Source organism: Gymnoscopelus braueri, assembly GCF_963280865.1.
Source record: "Gymnoscopelus braueri genome assembly, contig: SCAFFOLD_77, whole genome shotgun sequence".
Lineage (NCBI taxonomy): Eukaryota > Metazoa > Chordata > Actinopteri > Myctophiformes > Myctophidae > Gymnoscopelus > Gymnoscopelus braueri.
The window spans coordinates 302,501-322,105 of NW_027660461.1; the positions used below are offsets into that span (position 1 = coordinate 302,501).

A 19,605-nucleotide genomic window follows, 5' to 3' on the forward strand; every position below is an offset into this window, starting at 1 on the left:
ACAGTATAAATAAACCACTGACCGTGGCATCTCCTGCCTCCCCACCAGGGTGTATCCCTTCTGGCATTCACAGCGGGTAGGAGCCCATGGTGTTGATACAGCGCCCCCCTCTGGCAGTTGGAGGGTCTCTCACACTCATTGATGTCTGAAATGACAAGAGAAAATATTTTAACACTCAGCACTGGCTGTTCACTATGACACTTTATATGCTGTAGGGGGCGCTATTGAAGCTTTATTCATGCAGAAATACAGTAGCAACCTGCATGGATCCAGTGGGTTTGTGAATTAATGTCTTAGGGTTTTAAATGGCTTTAACTGGGCCAGTTCCTGTTGAATGTGACAATTAGTTGGCATGGGATTGGCTCATACTTGGGTATAGAAATATTGTTGAAATATTGTGAGCTTGTAGATCTGCTATTTTCAAAAGATTTGTTATACATTTGAAAACTTGTGAAACGGAACATTCTGCATAATGAGTACTTCTACTTTTGTACTTCTAAGTATATTTTGATACCAATACTGAATTCCGGACTTTTACTTGTAAGGGCGCGCTCCCACCAAGAGTTGGCTGGCCGCTGTTTGCAGAATCTGCCAATGCATTGTCAATGCAAATGCGTTGATTCACGCAAGAGCAGATTTTTCCGCTAGTCGCGCAGACCTTGCGTTTATCTGCTCTCCGCGACTAAGCATAAAACTGCTGGAGGCAGGCGCTGATTTTCTCCCTCTGTCCAATCGGGTGAGTCGAAGGCGGACCGTCTCAGACTCAGGAAGCAACATTGTGCTCAAGGCAGCAGCATAGAGTTGGTGCGGGCTACGGGGAGGCTCCTGAAAGTGAGTGACAGGCGCGACACTCCCGTTTTTTAGAATCCGCTGGCTGCAAAAAACTGTGGCCGCGCACAACCTGCGTTTAACAGCGGCCAGCCAACTCTTGGTGGGAGCGCGCCCTAACAGAGTATTTCTATACTGCAGTATTGATACTTTTACTTAAGTAAAACAATTTAGTACTTTTCCCACCACTGCAAATGTGTGACTGGAGTCCCAGTTGAGTATGGCGTCCACACCTCTGGCCTTTACAGCAACAGAAAGTGTTTCATTCAGCATCGAGGGGAAGAAAAACAGATGTTTCCTCATCTGATGAAAGCTGAAACATGTGTTTCTATTCCTTACAATGATGAATTAAACATGTGACGCACTGTAAAACACATTTAATGGCCTTTTAGACGGCAAAGCCAGAGCTTTGAGTTTAGGTGATTATATGGTCTACTGTATTACAGCGTTGAGTCACGTTGACAATTTATTTATAAGCAGATTATTGGGAATTTCATTGGATTCTTTGGGCTTGTTGCAACAAGCTGTTTAGCCACAGTTTTCAGATAGCTAATGGAATTATAAGGGAGAAAAAAAGGGGGGGAAAGCTAAACACCTCCAAAGATAAACTTTGAATGAAATGTGCAGCTTTTTCAGTCTAGAAGGAAAGCATACTATCACACCAACATTGTCACTGTCTAAAACCCTTGCCCACCCTTAGCGGGGGGGGGGGGGGGGGGGGGGGCTAGCGCAGCTCTGGAATCACCCACGGTGACTCTGAGAAGGAAGGGACAGATGGATCACCGTGCCAAAAAAACTGGCTCCCGTCCGCTCCCATTCTGTCTCCTTGCTTCGCGCGACCCTCTTGTACGACAAAGTAGGGCATTCATTTCCGGAGGAAAAAACAAACACATAAAGTTGAAATATATAGATAGTGAAACCAGAATGAAGGTGGACCAGTGGTGGTAAAAGTACTGTAGGCTACTACACAACTCATTGTGAGCTTGTAGATGCTATTTTCAAATGGCCGAAATATATATAGGAACTGAAGCGGTTCATGTGTTTTGTAATAATAATCTGAATCTACAAAGTAACTAGTATCCAAAGTTTCAAATCATTGTAGTGGAGTAAAAGTTCAATATTTGCCTCTGAGATGTAGTGGAGTAGAAGTAAAAGTGTAACGGTTTGACTTTGATGTTATGTTTCGGGTACCAGCAAATTGGAAATACTCCAGTAAAGTAAAAATACCTCAAAATTGTACTTAAGTAGAGCACTTGAGTAAATGTATTTAGTTACTTTACACCACTGAGGTGGACCTACCTTCACAGTGGCTCCCTTCCTGTGTACGTTGGTAACCACGGTAACACGACCTACCTACCTGTGTACGTTGGTAACCGGGGTAACAGGACCTATCTTCCTGTGTACGTTGGTAACCACGGTAACACGACCTACCTACCTGTGTACGTTGGTAACCGGGGTAACAGGACCTACCTTTCTGTGTACGTTGGTAACCAGGGTAACAGGACCTACCTTCCTGTGTACGTTGGTAACCGGGGTAACAGGACCTACCTTCCTGTGTACGTTGGTAACCGGGGTAACAGGACCTACCTTCCTGTGTACGTTGGTAACCGGGGGTAACAGGACCTACCTTCCTGTGTACGTTGGTAACCGGGGTAACAGGATCTACCTACCTGTGTACGTTGGTAACCAGGGTAACAGGACCTAGCTTCCTGTGTACGTTGGTAACCGGGGCAACAGACCTAACCTTCACAGTGACTCCCTTCCTGTGTACGTTGGTAACCAGGGTAACACTGGCACTGGAAGGAGCCCTCTGTGTTGACACAGTGACCGTTGGCACACAGTCTGTCGTCCTCACACTCATCTATATCTGGAGAGACAGAGAGAGAGAGAGACATATCTATATCACATATCTATTTCTGTACAAGACAAGGAGAAACACGTACTGGTGAAATATCAAACATAATACTGCTTTCTGCTTTCTTAACCACTAAAACCCTATACTTTGTTGATCAGAGTCCCGCAGGTTCCAAATGAAGGAATGATATTCAGACATTGGCCTTTGACACACAATGTCTCTCACTGTAACATTCATACATTGTTATGAATATAAGTGAGAAACATTGCACTTTTTAATGGTTTGGAATAGTTTTTTTTTTTTTGTGCTATTGACCCAAAATATGCAAAATATTTGCTTCACCTATGCACTGAGAGAGAGAGAGAGTAGAGAGAGAGAGAGAGAGAGAGAGAGAGAGAGAGAGACAGACAGACAGACAGACAGACAGACAGACAGACAGACAGACAGACAGACAGACAGACAGACAGACAGACAGACAGACAGACAGACAGACAGACAGACAGACAGACAGACAGACAGACAGACAGACAGACAGACAGACAGACAGACAGACAGACAGACAGAGAGGATGTGCCACCAACCTCTGCAGGCCTTGCTGTCAGCAGACGGTAGGAACCCTTCGTGACACAGACAGCGGTAGGTTCCTGGTAGGTTCTCACAGCGTCCGTTAGGACACACCCCCGCCTTCTGACACTCATTGATATCTGGACACACAGGGAGGAGGACACACATAGTGAGGGCCATGTCAGCATGTAGGTGACAGAGTCATTTAAACCCTATTTTATAATTAAATGCACAACAGTGTTGTACACAAATAGACACGGTTGTAGATCAGCTGGTGCGGCACTGTTGTACATCTAAGTATAAAATACATAAAAAAATACATAGGAAAGCATACTATCACACCAACATATTGTCACTGTCTAAAACCCTTGCCCACCCTTAGCGGGGGGGGGGGGGGGGGCTAGCGCAGCTCTGGAATCACCCATGGTGACTCTGAGAAGGAAGGGACAGATGGATCACCGTGCCAAAAAAACTGGCTCCCGTCCGCTCCCATTCTGTCTCCTTGCAACCTCCATATTTCCTTCTTTTTTTTCGTTTTACAGTGGGGAAAACGAGTCATTTTTGATCCGCGATCATCCGCGATCCGCGATATTGTCCTGTCACTCACCAACTATGATGTTTTGTAAAACTTTTAATGACTACCTCAGATGAGTTTGCAATTGAAAAGCAGGCCACTAGGTGGCAGCACCTTACACAAACACACTGTTCTAATGGAAAAAGGCAACACTGAATGTGTTAATTTAACTCTTGAGGATGTAGAAAGTGACCTAATGGTCCATTTTTACACTTTCAGAGTTAAATAAAGGCTCAGGATTTTCCTGTGAATAATGGTTAAAAGAATAGTGTAGACTTGAGGCCGATTCTACAAATGTCTTCTAAATCCTAACAGTTTTCTGAAACACTTATGTTGCTATAATATCAGTGGTTCTCAAACTTTTTCATGTCAAGGACCCTCAAAATATGATATGTATTTGTCCACGTACCCCTATCTCAAAATATGTTGTTCCAGGGACCCCCCATAAGCAAAGACTTGAGTTAAAAATGTTCACTTTAAAAAAAAATATATATATATTCAAAGATTTGCACAAATTATCCAGATTTTTTTTAAATAGCAGATCTACAAGATCATAGCGCGGCACTCGGTGTCACGCTATGAGCTTCCAGGGACCCCCAGAAGCAGAGATTTGAGTTAAAAATGTAGTTAAAAAAAATACATATACATTTATATTCAAAGATTTGCACACATTTTCAGGATTTTTCAAAAATAGCAGATCTACAAGCTCATAGTGCGGTACTCGGTGCCGCGCTATGCGCTTGTATATCTGCTAGAAAGGGGTCCGCCTGTAAACATTAAATGGTTCTATATTTCTGTAACGCCAATAGGTAGAGGCAGTGGGCCTTGTGGATCAGAGGTCATGTTGCAGAACGTGCTTTAACACATCTGTGTCATGCACAACACATACACAGTCAAACTGGATATGTTTGTGTCCAATTAATTGTTGTGTTTCTCACCATAGCAGGTTCCTCCTTGTGCTTCATGACCCGGTAGACAGGGAACACACTCATAGGAGCCTGGTGTGTTCTCACACTGTTCAGTGGGACACGTGTTGGGGTTCAGACACTCGTTGATGTCTACAACACGCACGCACACACGTGCACGCACGCACACGCACACGCACACACACGCACACACACACACACACACACACACACACACACACACACACACACACACACACACAGAGGAACACACGGTACGTTAAAGCAGTGGTTCTTTTCAGGTCGTGACCCCCAAAAATTGCCATATTTGAACTGGGGACCCCCCCCCCCCACCCTGATAAGCACTTGGAATGTAGGCATTCGCTTTAGATGCCTCAACAGATAAGACATTGTGAAAAAAAATGTATGTTTTTGCCCCTTTCTTATATTATTTGACAATTTGGTCAAGGTTTGAATTTTTTTTATAGTATAGTTTGTTGATTACTTTTGATGCCATAATCTGGGGGGACCCCCCCGAAATCATGTGGGGGCCCCCCCTGGGAGTCCCGACCCACAGTTGGAGAACCACTGCGTTAAAGCAGTGGCTCTTAAAGGGATTCTAGGCAACTTCAGAGATCAAAAAAAGAAAAGAAAAATTTTGTCAAACACCGCCCTCCACTCCCCCCCCCCCTCCCCCTCCCCCCTCCCCCCCCTCCTCCTCATCATTAGTTTGTTTCCCCGACCACCAGACAAGTGACGCAGGGGGACTTCTGAAAGGGCCATGCCCAAAATAGGTTGCTTTATTCGGATACAATGCGCGTCACTGCCCGCCCCTGCCGGTTCTCTGAATTTGTATTTTTAAATAGGCTCTGTCATGATTAATTGACCACATATATATAACAACTAAATTCTATACAAACGATATCTTTAAAAGTTAATTCCGTGCCTCAAAATAGAATTTTGAGAGCTTTATGAAGTTTTAAAACAGCGGAGAAAATAGCGCACAGAAAAGATGGCTGCCGCTCGTTTTTGGTCGGGCGCACTCAGGCTGGACTCTGTTCCATTCGGTTTCACTCAAACTCGCCACCTGATTGGCCAACCTTCGCTGTCAATCACAGAACATTGATCGAGGACGCTGATAGGACAGTTCACACGGACGCGCACATGCGTGCGTTTCATTTACGTCCCGGACAGAACCGGATACCCGGATGTCAAAACATAAATAGTAGGGAAAATAGGGATTTCAGAAAGAAGACTGTGTTTCAATGCAGGAAAACACCCCAGCATCATTATAGTGGCTGATAGAGGGGAAAAATATAGAGGGGAAAAATCAAAATATAAAGTTACCTTGAATCCCTTTAAACTATTTCATGTCAAGGACCCCCCCAAATTGATACGTGTTTGGCCGCGGACCCCTTTTTGAAAAGATGTGAAGATTTGTCCCGTTAAACATTTTCAAGATAATTACACTCTTGCACGCACGCATACACAGAAGCAAAGATTCGAGATAAAAATGTTCGCTTTAAAATAATAAATATTCAAAGATTTGCACACATTTTCACGATTTTTCAAAAATAGCAGATCTACAAGCTCGTAGCGCGGCACTCGGTGCTGCGCTACGAGCTTGTAGATCTGCTATTTTTGAATAGCCCAAAGTGTAAAATAATGCTTTTTTTTTGCTCCAATCAAAAAAGATGCGACACAGATTCGTTCCGGGTCTTAAAGGGTTAATAAACAAACAGAGGTACTGAACCAACCACACACACACACACACACACACACACACACACACACACACACACACACACACACACACACACACACACACACACACACACACACACACACACACACACACACACACACACACACACAGAGTTCATGAACAAACAGAGGTACTGAACCAACCTTCACAGACAGGCTGGCGGTGGGATCTGTTCTTGAATCCTTTCAGACATTCACATTTATAAGAGCCTGGCAGGTTGACACACTGACCTCCGACCCCACAGATGTCCTGCTTGGAGCACTCGTTCACATCTACACACACGCACGCACACACGCACGTGCACACGCACACACACACGCTCACGCACACACACACACACGCACACGCACACACACACACACACACACACACACACGTTACAGAAATACAATGCAGTGTTAATTTCGTTGACCAACACTATGATGAAGGATGTTCATCTACAAGCTTTTTTCAGCAACGAAAACTAAATAAAAACTCAGCTATGATGACTAAAATATGACTCAAACTATTTTCATAGAATATTTTATTCAGAAGACTATTGGCCGTGGACCCCTATGTGAAAATATTCAGACCCCCCCCCCCCCCCTCCCCGAAGAGAAGATTTGTGTTAAAACATCAAACAACATTCAAAATGATTAAAAATGTGTCACATTACTTCCAGGTTTTTTAAGAATCGTCAATCTACATGTTCACATGGGCTCTCGTAGGTCGGCTGTTCATTTTTTAACAGCCGAAATATAAAATAGAGTTAAAGTGTTTAAACTGATTTAACTCATTTAGCTGGAGACCCCCTGGAAGGACCCCGCTTCAAGGACCCCTGGGGGGGGTCAATATAATAAATTCCATAAAGAATATTTCTCATCAAAATATATTAACATTACGTGGCAAATTGAGGTACTCTTCTTTAATATTTCAACAAGAAATAAATAAATAAAAACTAAAAACAGGAATCATGGGGGAACCCTATAAAAAAGCAGCCAAATGGGTGAAAAAGGTGAGTATTGTTAAAAAACATTATTAGAACCCAGTGAAATGTAAAGTAAATATATTGTTCTAAAAGCAGCTCCACTCACCCACACATTTCAGTCTCCCATGATGCACCATGTGCTTGTAACCATGGCGACAGTGGCATTGGTACGCCCCCTCCGTGTTGATGCAGATTCCTCTGCCGTGACCGCATGGCTCTGAGTCACACTCGTCTTCATCTGAGGAAGAGGAGAAGAGTCATCACTTTAAAACCCATTCAATCCGGGAAGGAACGCATCGAGATTTCTTTGGGCTTTTCAAACGTATTTTTGGAAAAATTCCACGATTTTTCAAAAAATACAACCAACCAACCAGTTAAAGTTAAAAATCGCAGACTGAGACTTTAACCGTTGCTTATATGAAATATCCAAGACCATAAGGGTTTTTATGGAGGATGCTTCTGAACAATCCTAGTTTGACCAATTCAAACACTCTATAATCTGTTCTATTTCTAGTTTAACAAATTCAAATACTCTTTCATCTTAACACATTGACTGCCAATCGCGTAGATCTACGCGAACCTAAATAACAGCGCAGCGTGCCATAAAGCTTCCGCTAAATCGCCATTATCTCGGTGTTGTTTTTCTCCGCGCTGAACGCTGTTTAAAACGTTTTTTTAGAAACTACGACTACCGCAAAATGGAATGTCGCCGATTGAAAATTTCTTCTCTGGGCCACTCACACAACTACCCTGTGTGTCTACAAACAGTTGAACGCGCGATCATAAGGTATTTAGCGAGGTCTGTGGCGAGGTGAAAAAAACTAAAAAACAACAATAAATCGCTGGCAGTGGGTGAGTACATTATGAATAAACTCTGGCATGGAATGTTAAAATAATGATGTTATATTAAATTTGCCCAATGGGCGGTGGGTGGGTGGGTGGTTGGGCAGACGGACAGACAGACGGACAGCATGCACTGATGTCAGACACAAACACATACTGTTGCCTAACAACGCAAATGTGACGGGGCCTCCAAAAAAACATATCCAAGTAAAGCCTTTACCATAGACTGTAAAAAAGGAAATGGACGAAGTTACGCCCATAGACTATACAGAGTCCGCTTGAATGGAGCCTAATTCATTCTGGCACCAGCAGGGGTGAAACAGTGAGACTACAGGCCATTCATATGAACTGTCACTTCCTATATAAACTACATTTACAACTCAGAAGCTGGCCCCTTGTTCTTTACCCAGGGTGACAGCGACATACCTATACAGATGTTCCTCTGGGGTCTGAGGACAGTGACATACCTATACAGATGTTCCTCTGAGGACAGTGACATACCTATACAGATGTTCCTCTGGGGTCTGAGGGCAGTGACATACCTATACAGATGTTCCTCTGGGGTCTGAGGACAGTGACATACCTATACAGATGTTCCTCTGGGGTCTGAGGACAGTGACATACCTATACAGATGTTCCTCTGAGGATGAGGACAGTGACATACCTATACAGATGTTCCTCTGAGGATGAGGACAGTGACATACCTATACAGATGTTCCTCTGAGGACAGTGACATACCTATACAGATGTTCCTCTGAGGATGAGGACAGTGACATACCTATACAGATGTTCCTCTGAGGACAGTGACATACCTATACAGATGTTCCTCTGAGGATGAGGACAGTGACATACCTATACAGATGTTCCTCTGGGGTCTGAGGACAGTGACATACCTATACAGATGTTCCTCTGAGGACAGTGACATACCTATACAGATGTTCCTCTGGGGTCTGAGGACAGTGACATACCTATACAGATGTTCCTCTGGGGTCTGAGGACAGTGACATACCTATACAGATGTTCCTCTGAGGATGAGGACAGTGACATACCTATACAGATGTTCCTCTGAGGATGAGGACAGTGACATACCTATACAGATGTTCCTCTGAGGACAGTGACATACCTATACAGATGTTCCTCTGAGGACAGTGACATACCTATACAGATGTTCCTCTGAGGATGAGGACAGTGACATACCTATACAGATGTTCCTCTGGGGTCTGAGGACAGTGACATACCTATACAGATGTTCCTCTGGGGTCTGAGGACAGTGACATACCTATACAGATGTTCCTCTGGGGTCTGAGGACAGTGACATACCTATACAGATGTTCCTCTGAGGTCTGAGGACAGTGACATACCTATACAGATGTTCCTCTGAGGTCTGAGGACAGTGACATACCTATACAGATGTTCCTCTGGGGTCTGAGGACAGTGACATACCTATACAGATGTTCCTCTGGGGTCTGAGGACAGTGACATACCTATACAGATGTTCCTCTGGGGTCTGAGGACAGTGACATACCTATACAGATGTTCCTCTGCGGATGGAGCCGGTAACCCGGGTGACAGTGACAGGTGTATCCACTGAGGCTGTTCTCACACTCTCCGCGTCCACAGATGTTCCTGCTCAGCTTGCACTCGTCAGTCTCTGCTTCACAGAGGAAAACACAGAGATCCAAACATCAACACTAAACCACTGAGTCGTGTAACCATACATACTGTGTACGTTCATTATATGTGAGAAGAATGGAGACATCAATGGAAGAAGAATGATCAAAGGTAAATAACTGCATTCATTCTTACAAAAATAAATCAACTCATTCAATCTGGGAAAAATGAGCAAAAATACTAGTTTAAAATAAGAATATCTTCTTCAAATATTTTCCGATTTCAATGAATGACATGTCATTTGAAAGCTATATTATGAAAGTACATTCTGTACTTTCATAATATGTAAAAGGCTGAAAAATGACCATGAGCTACTTGTGTCTCAAACCACTGTACTGGGTCACATATCTTGGTGGTGCTTGTTGTAAGGTTGTAAGTGTACTCAGTACTTTTGTTGTAAGGTTGTAAGTGTACTCAGTACTCTTGTTGTAAGGTTGTAAGTGTACTCAGTACTCTTGTTGTAAGGTTGTAAGTGTACTCAGTACTTTTGTTGTAAGGTTGTAAATGTACTCAGTACTCTTGTTGTAAGGTTGTAAGTGTACTCAGTACTCTTGTTGTAAGGTTGTAAGTGTACTCAGTACTCTTGTTGTAAGGTTGTAAGTGTACTCAGTACTCTTACTGTAAGGCCGTAAGTGTACTCAGTACTCTTGTTGTAAGGTTGTAAGTGTACTCATTACTCTTGTTGTAAGTGTACTCAGTACTCTTGTTGTAAGGTTGTAAGTGTACTCAGTACTCTTACTGTAAGGCCGTAAGTGTACTCAGTACTCTTGTTGTAAGGTTGTAAGTGTACTCTTGCTGTAAGGTTGTAAGTGTACTCTTGTTGTAAGGTTGTAAGTGTACTCTTGCTGTAAAGTCGTAAGTGTAACAGGTGTAACTCACGTGAGACTTGGGTCTGGGTCTCCAGCGGGTCGTAGCCCGGATGCACCCGGATGATGGGCGGGGGGGTGGGTTTAGCCACTGTGGATGGAGAACACAGCACAATGTACAGCAGTGGACAGAAGAGATACATTAGCATGATATCACTCGGTATCGGAAGTCTCAAGTCTGTCCTATTGTTCAGGGTTGGAGGCAGCGACTGTGTGACCAGACGATCCTGTGGTCAGTGTGAGGGGTCCATGAGGGGTCCATGAGGGGTCCATGAGGGGTTCATTTAGGGCGGCTGTGGCTCAGGAGGTAGAGCAGGTCGTCCAATGATCCGTGGGTCGGTGGTTCGAATCCCGGCTCCTCCTGACCACATGTCGAAGTGTCCCTGGGCAAGACACTGAACCCTACATTGCCTCCAATGATTCGGTCGGCGCTCGCTTGCCACCATTGGTGTGTGAATGTGGGAAAAGTGGGGACGCTGGCGTCGACTGTTCGCCGCTCCACCTCCCAATGTCCCCCAGCGCTTTGAGCACTTGGAAAAGCGCTATAAAAATGCAATTCATTATTATTATTATTATTATGGATGAGGGGTCCATGGATGAGGGGTCCATGGATGAGAGGTCCATGGATGAGAGGTTCATGGATGAGAGGTCCATGGATGAGGGGTCCATGGATGAGGGGTCCATGGATGCAATCGTTGCTGTCGGCTGGAAACCTTGTAAGTCCAAAACCGTTCCTTTTTTATTATTATTTTTCAAACTAATAAGAGTAGTAACTAGAAAATGTGCTCCACGGAGCACAAGTCTCCGCCAGCAGACCCGTGCTATTTTAATAGCATGGGTCGTCTTGGTAGAACGGGTCGTCTTGGTAGAATGCGCGTGGTTTTTGGTGTTCTGCAGGGGCGACTGAATATGTAGTGTCTGCATCTAAAAAATGTTCTTCTTGAAGCAATGTGGCATATGGGAGTCGTCGTAATTGACTGGTTTGTTCAAATGCTTGTCTGTCTTCTTCATCTTCATTGTCTTGAACAGTTTCAGCAGTTGATTGGTGTGTTTGATCTATGTCAGTTTTCTCTAGTGCTACATAATGTATTTGATCAAGGTGGCCAATAGACCACCGAAGTCTGACGTAATTTACACATCCTTTGTTTGTCTACCTGGTTCGCAGTTTTCCACCCCCGTTCTGAATCCCATAGACGTATTTAATATCGCGTCAAATAAGAACTGTGTTCCAAAAATAAACAAATGACCCCGGCGGTTTGACTCTTATGGATATGAAGCATCAACTGACGGTGAGAAAACGCTAATGTTACTTCCGCCGAATTAGTTACATTTTCGCCAGAAACAGACTGTATCAAATATAAGTGACTGACTATCATAAACGATACAGAACCTCCTCCCTGACAATATCGCCGGGACAGTGTGTTTATTTTTGGACCACAATTCTTATATGAGACGATTCTAAGATGACCCAATGTTATTCTCCATAGAGAAATTACTTCCGCAAACCTGGTGGGGATGAACGAATGACGTCAGGACTTCGGTGGTCTATGGTTACAGTATTAAGACTTCGGCCTTGTTGTGGGATGAATTCAACTCTATAGTCCTCTTCTGTGTTACTGTTGTAGATGAGTATGCTTTCTTAGCTTTGGCCTTCTGCGCCTTTGCTTGACCAATGTTAGGTGTTCTCAGAGGGACACACACACGCACGGACGGGTGATTTGTACTGTAAGGTACTGTTCCAATCAAGACTGATTGATCCTGTCTTACCTCACTTCAAAAACATAAATGGCTTTTTGAAGTGACACACCTATTTATAGGATTTTATTTCGTCATGCGTCCCTCTAGCCAATCAAAGGCATTGGTGTCAACATATTGACACGTGTCACATGGAGCTTGACCAATGTTAGCTTGGCTAGGAGGGAGGTGAACACACGGCGGGACGAAGCGAAAACATACTCTCCGCCTCCGGCGGAGACAACAAAAGCTGATCTACTGTGAGCTTGTAGATCTGCTATTTTCACTGCTTTTGTGAGACACTCTTGTAAGATGAAGTGAGGCATTCATTTACAAAAGAATGTAACATTAAAAAAAAAATCTGCCCGACAGCAATGCAATCTCAAACCTCCTGATCTCCTCACGTCATTATCAAATAGTAAATAATGTAATAATGTCACCTCACTGCCAGCCAAAACGAGCAATTTTACTGAACCTTTGAAAAATCATAGAATATTATCCGTGACCGCCGTCCTCACGGAGATCGCCTCATTACACGCACAGGGGTCCGCTCGCGCACAGGGGTCCAGCTCGCACACAGGGGTCCGCTCGCGCACAGGGGTCCGCTCGCGCACAGGGGTCCCGCTCGCGCACAGGGGTCCAATCGTGCACAGGGGTCCGCTCGCGTTAATCCATTGCATAGCTGTGGCCAGTCGTGTTTTCCGTAAAGCAAGAGGAACAGAGATGACGCCATTTTCCCACAGGGAATAAACAGGAGGTAAACAAGCCGTTTTTTTTTAAAGAACATTACGTCTGTCATCATCTGGCAGTGAAAGCATCATTGATAGGGTAGAGAACAGCGCCAACTGGTGGTCATTCTTGTCAGTGGCAGGCCGTGCCTTGGCGGAATCTGGCGGGAAATCTCGTCGGTGGCAGGCAAAGAGTTCAATTCGTATTAGGCAGGTCCAAAAAAAAAAGATTTTTAGCAGCCTCTGCTGGTCATTACCGTCACTGCAGGTCGTTCGTTTATTCCTGCATTACCCAGAATTCCATCTGTTTTCACCGGAAGACGGAGGCGTTTCAAAAAGCGTTCTTTTAATTGTTTTATACGATCTGCGGATCGTTTCTCTTAGCCAGTGGAGCTTTAGTTACCGTGAGCTGTGTTTTCTTTTGCTGTTGTTTTTCCATCTTCAAATCCTATAATGTCTTAAAAACAGCGTGAGATTCCTTTTTGTTATTAGCACGGTAGTTCCTGGCCAAACAGGAACCCAGTGCGGTAGTTCCTGGCCAAACAGGAAACCGGTGCGGTAGTTCCTATCCAAACAGGAAACCGGTGCATTTCCGTTTCTGTTTTCCGGCCGGATGACGTCATTTTCGTGGGAATGACACCCTGGCCACCGTTTCAATAGAAAATAGCTTATAAAAGGCTTTCGGGGGGGAAATTCATGGAGTGGGTGTGGTGAAACATTTGCCACTCACAAAAGATATACAATTTAACTTTATTTTTTTTGAAAAAGTTACCTAGTATAACTTTAAGCATCTTCCCTTCGTCGCCCCTTCTATCATTGGCTGTTACCCTTGTTGACAATATGACACTCAAGGACTCTGACAGATCTACCAGAGAAGCCTGTTATTTGATTCCTGTTCCTCCTCCTCAGACCTGTTTTTTATTTTTATGTTTCCTCCCGGGATCCGTAAGCCCCTCCCACTTGCCGTTTGGCACGTTCCATCAAGGGGTCATCTGTAGCTCACAGCCCACATCTGGGACCATTTGGTCATTGGCTCCACGAGTTATTATGCCCCCGGACATTTCTTTTTTATTGTCCCCTACTATTTTTAAGAATTTGTCTCATCTTTTCTCCTGTGTTTTTAACTATATGCAAATAAACAAAAAAAGCTTTACAATGAATCTACACAACCAGGATAATAACGGGCGTGGCCTTGTGGATCTCTGTGGAACTCCATATGTGGGCACAAGAAACTTGTTCTCTGTGGTCCTCATTTTTATTTACTTTTTTCTCTTTTTTAGTTATTTCTACTATTTGCTGTTGGTTGTCATGGATACCAGTTCCCACCTGATGTTGTTTGGGAGTTCAGACTTCTGCAGATGGTACTGAATAACTGCCAGCTTGCATAATGTCTTCAGGCTAAGACTTAAGTCTAAGACATACAGGTCATCATTGGCTGTGCCGTATGATCTATATCCTCCAAAGAGGATGATGCGATCTCCCACCATGCAACAGCAGACCATGCAACTCCATATCGTGAGATAAGTTCTTAAACATGGAACATTCCCTTTGGACTGAACCTTCTTCCAGGTGAAGGTCACTGGACTGAATTTCCACAGATCATTTAAGTGCTGGTTATTGCACCCCCTGCCACCGAATATGTACAGCTCTCCATTGTAGGAAAACGCTGAATGACAGAAGCGTCGTTTTGGAAGAGGCTGTTTAGAAGGCGTGTTCAGCAGCCAGCAGTTGGTCTCTGTGTCAAACACACTGATGGTGTTGTAGCTGTAACCCCTCCTCCAGCCCTGCCAGCCCCCAAATACAAACATCTTCGTCCCGATGATGGTGGCAGAGTGACGTGAAGAATGCGGTGGTGGAGTTCCTCCGGTGTTAATTAAAGACCAAACCATTGTGCTGGTGTCCAACTTGTAGATGTCATTTAAGACGAAGGGAATCTGGGTCATTCCTCCATAGATAAACATGACCTTCCCCAAGACACAGGCTGAGTGGCCCTGCCTCCCCTCTGGAACAGCCCCAGAAACCTTGGGCTTGAACCATCTGTGGGCGTCGACATCAAACGCATAAAGCACATTGCTTAACGTGTTCCCTCCCCAGATGTAGATGATACCTTCTATCAGCACAGCTGTGTAGTTGCCACGCAGGGAGGGAACATCAAGAGAACATTCTCCTCTTCCAGGTTTCACTGGGGGCAAATTAATTCGCCGCAAGGACACCGTGTTGAAGACGTCCACATGAAGCTTACCCAAGCTGTCCCCGTTACTGCACCTTCCAAAGGAGTACACATGCTGTCCCACAGCCACAGCAGCCGTATGAGATTGGATCTCTGGCGCTCGATTCATATGCGCCGTCCAGCAAAACATTTCAAACACAAGAAGCAATATTCAAACCAAGGCCAGGATATGGAGGTTTCACTCTATAATGCCGACATATTGCACGCACCACCTCTTATATTGTCACAGTGCCACAGACGTCACACGGAGCTCGGCCAATCCGCAATCACCGATCGGGTCGGGTTGTCTGGCGGGTGGGATTGTCTGACGCGTTGGTTTTTCTGCCTGCCTGGCGTTGCCGTGGTAATTGCCCTGAGCATTTTTTTATGTTGTGGCTGAAATAGACTCTCTCTCGTTCACCCATAAAATATATTTATGTTGTGCCAAATGAGTTTGAGCGAGTAATGTTACTGATTAATATCAATATCATAATGTCATATCATATGTCAATATCACAAGTAATATCAATATCATAATGCACCCATGTGGTTGAATTGTGGCTGTGTGCATTGTTGGAGGTGCTGGGAGTGGGTTTGGACCTCGTTATTGTGTCTTGTTATCTAAAATATGATCTATAAAACAATCGTGTCTTGTTATGTAAAATGAAGTTAAACTCCTGTAGAGTGAGCCTTTAGCTTGCAGACATGCTGTATCATCACTGGATTTCATTGTAACGTTCTTTTGATTCCGACGTGAGTTTATACACTAACGTTGGCTGGCTCTCAGTGGTGGAAAACATACTCAAATGTTTAACTTAAGTAAAAGTATCAATACTGTGAACGGTTGCAGTATTGATACTTTTACTTAAGTAAAAACATTTGAGTACTTTTTCCACCACTGCTCTGTTCTTTGCTTGCTTTTACAGTACACAACCTGTTCTTATTTCAATATTATAACTCTGTTGTGCTTTTTGTAATCTCGGCATCACTGAAAACGAGGGTTCTCCTGCCCTCAATGTATGTCAGAGTAAATACATACAGGTTGAATGAATGAAGTGTTGTGTTTGAACATAGACATATAAAGGTAGACGCCTCCTCCGGCTCTGAGGCGTCTGCATCTCGGCAAGTCCCGGAAAAGAGTGTGTGCCGTGATTGGCCCGTAGTCAGGAAGCTTGCCTTCTCCAAAATGGCGCCCGAGATACAGCTCGCTCCAATGAACTGCAGAGGCCAATGAGGTATCTATCTAGGTTTCTATATCTGTGTGTTTGAAGGGTCAGGTCTTACCGGGCACACAGGTCTGTAAACAAAGATGATCCATGTCCCGAAACCTAGAGGGAAAGGTTTTCCCAGGCGAGAGGTCTTGGGTTTAATTTTCACCAGCACACCAGGCCGCAGGCACCATATCGGGCAACGATGCATGTATTTCCCCCCTCCCCCCACTGGCCACAGAACATTTATATATATTATGATCGCGTGTCAGAGCGTTGGTAAACACAAAGAGGATAACTGTTCGTCGTCCAGAGAAAAGAAAAATATAACCGGAGCTTTCCGTTCGTTCGTACACCACACCGTGTGAAAACTATGACGTCTGGCCAAGACCGGGGCAAAACCAGTTAACTCAAGATAAAACCGGAAACACGAAACGGATAACGGATACTTCCGCATAGGATAAGTGAAAAGCCAGTGGGAAGAGAACAAAAATCAAGGATGGTACAATAAACAGCGCGATCGGTTACTAAACCACAATTAAACAATAGAACGCAACGTTCGTGTCAGGTCTTACCGGGCACACGGGGTCCGCTGGTGCTGACGGTGGTCTGCTGTGTGGTGGTGGTCTCCGGTCGCTCCTGAAGATGGAAACACACGATGCAACAGAAACGACCACAGGCCATTGAAAACATAATATCCATGAGCTGTCTATCACGTCTCTGTCACTCACAGGGGTGTGATGTCCATTGGTGTAAAGTAACTAAGTACATTTACTCAAGTACTGTACTTAAGTACGGTTTTGAGGTATTTTTTTTTACTTTACTTGAGTACTTCCAGTTTTCTATACTTTTACTGAACTACTCCATTACATCTCAGAGGCAAATATTGTACTTTTACTACACTGTAATTATTTGAAAACTTTTGTTAATTTTTTTTTGCAGATATAAATGTTTATAATATAAAACATTAACCACTTTAGCCCTATTTTATACCTAGGCTATTTGAAAATAGCAGATCTACAAGCTCACAACGCGTCGCGGTGCGACGCGTTGTGAGCTTCTAGATCTGCTATTTTCAAACATTGTAGTACTTTTACTTTTGGTTTCTTTAAGTACATTTTGATACCAATACTTTTGTACTTTTACTCGGGTACATTTTGAATTCCGGACTTTTACTTGTAGGCCTAACAGAGTACTACATTGCAGTATTGATACTTATACTAAAGTATGACGTTTGAGTACTTTTTCCACCGCTGGCGAGGTCTTACCGGCAGCTTGATTTCTGAAAAACAGAGCAGAATAGAGGAAGAGTATCAGTTATGAATTCAACCTCATTTCATAAGACAATTGAGTCAAAGACAAGCCTGACACACACTGAGACAGTAGCATTTGTGTGATTTTAGATGTCTTTGGGCTACAAGCTCATAGCTACAAGCTTGTATCTGCTATTTTTGAATAGCCAAAGTGTAAAATAATGTCTATGGCTAAAATCTTAAAATGACACAGATGTGTTCCCGGCCTTAAAGGGATAGTTCACCCCAAAATATTGTTTTTTTTCCTATGGATTAGTCACTCCACGGAGACTTGAATTCATGGATATTTTTGAGTTTTTGTCTCATTCCTAAGACAATAATTTGATGACCAGCGGACCGGTAGGCAGCGGTTCCGGACACAACGGAGACTCTTTGTGTCTCCTAAATCATTGGTTCTCAAAGTGGGGTCCGGGGACCCCCAGGGGTCCTTGAGGGAGTTCCAGGGGGTCCCCAGCTAAATGATGGATAGTTGGGAACCAAATGAACCCTTATATGGGTCTGTAAGGAGTGTACAAAACTGGGGGCCCTTGAAATTAAAATGGTTGAGAAACACTGCTAGAGCCCCAAAAATCTTCTCTTATTGGGGTCCCTGGCATATCGTTTCAATCCGTGGGCTAATATGTGTCAATTAGGGGGTCCTTGACATGACAAATTTTGAGAACCACTGTCCTAAATATCCATGAATTCAAGGGGTGACTAATTGATAGGAAAAAAGTCATTTTGGGGTGAACTATCCCTTTAAAGGGTCCACACCATGAATTTAATTTTTTTTTTTGGGGGGGGGTATTTTTTGGGCTCCCCAGTGTCTCTTGTACCCCAAAAAATATTTTTTTTTAACATTCAGTCATTCATTCTCATTTCAGAGATTTTCAGAATGGGCGTGTCTGAACAGTCCATTTCAGAATGGCAATGCAAGTGACATCACTTGCCTTGCCATTGCATTGATGATGGCAGACATAATTGCTCAGTAGCCCCCCCCTGCCCAAGAGGACGTTTTGGTATTGCAGCTGAAAGTGCTGTATAAGCCAGAGACAATTGACTTGGGATGAGTATATGAGTGATGATTTAGGCTCAAACCTTTTGAAAAAGGTTTGAGGGACATACACCATATGATATTAAATATCACATTTTTTTTTTTAATTCATGGTGTAGATCCTTTAATGGTTTAAAGGGTTGTAAAGTGAGCATTAGTAAGGACCAATTATATGAAGATTTAAGGTTGAGAATAAGTGAAGCGCCAGTGCATTGGAGGAGCCAGTGTATGGGAGGAGCCAGCGTATGGGAGGAGCCAGCATATGGGAGGAGCCAGCGTATGGGAGGAGCCGGCGTATGGGAGGAGCCAGTGTATGGGAGGAGCCAGTGCATGGGAGGAGCCAGTGTATGGGAGGAGCCAGTGCATGGGAGGAGCCAGCGTATGGGAGGAGCCAGCGTATGGGAGGAGCCAGCGTATGGGAGGAGCCAGGACTCACCCTCTTGCTGTGTCTTGTCGGGCTTGCGGAGGCCTTTCTCCTGGATGCTGTAGATGTGTGGAGTGAAGGAGAAGAACTCTCTGACATTCTGCAGGAAATAACCTTT

General features: G+C 44.1%; 1 pseudogene across 1 annotated transcript in view; it reads right to left on the reverse strand.

Annotated features, from left to right (window-relative positions):
- LOC308081544 (latent-transforming growth factor beta-binding protein 3-like) overlaps positions 1-19,596 on the reverse strand; it is a 39,939-nt pseudogene extending 20,343 nt beyond the window's left edge. The window contains exons 1-11 of the transcript XR_013935091.1: positions 19,500-19,596; positions 17,986-17,999; positions 17,293-17,356; positions 10,852-10,929; positions 9,827-9,955; positions 7,565-7,696; positions 6,635-6,763; positions 4,760-4,879; positions 3,265-3,387; positions 2,573-2,695; positions 23-145 (exon numbers count right to left, since the gene is read on the reverse strand). The product of XR_013935091.1 is annotated as a latent-transforming growth factor beta-binding protein 3-like (transcript). The remainder of the gene's footprint in view (positions 1-22; positions 146-2,572; positions 2,696-3,264; positions 3,388-4,759; positions 4,880-6,634; positions 6,764-7,564; positions 7,697-9,826; positions 9,956-10,851; positions 10,930-17,292; positions 17,357-17,985; positions 18,000-19,499) is intronic.
- Positions 19,597-19,605: the final 9 nt, after the last annotated feature.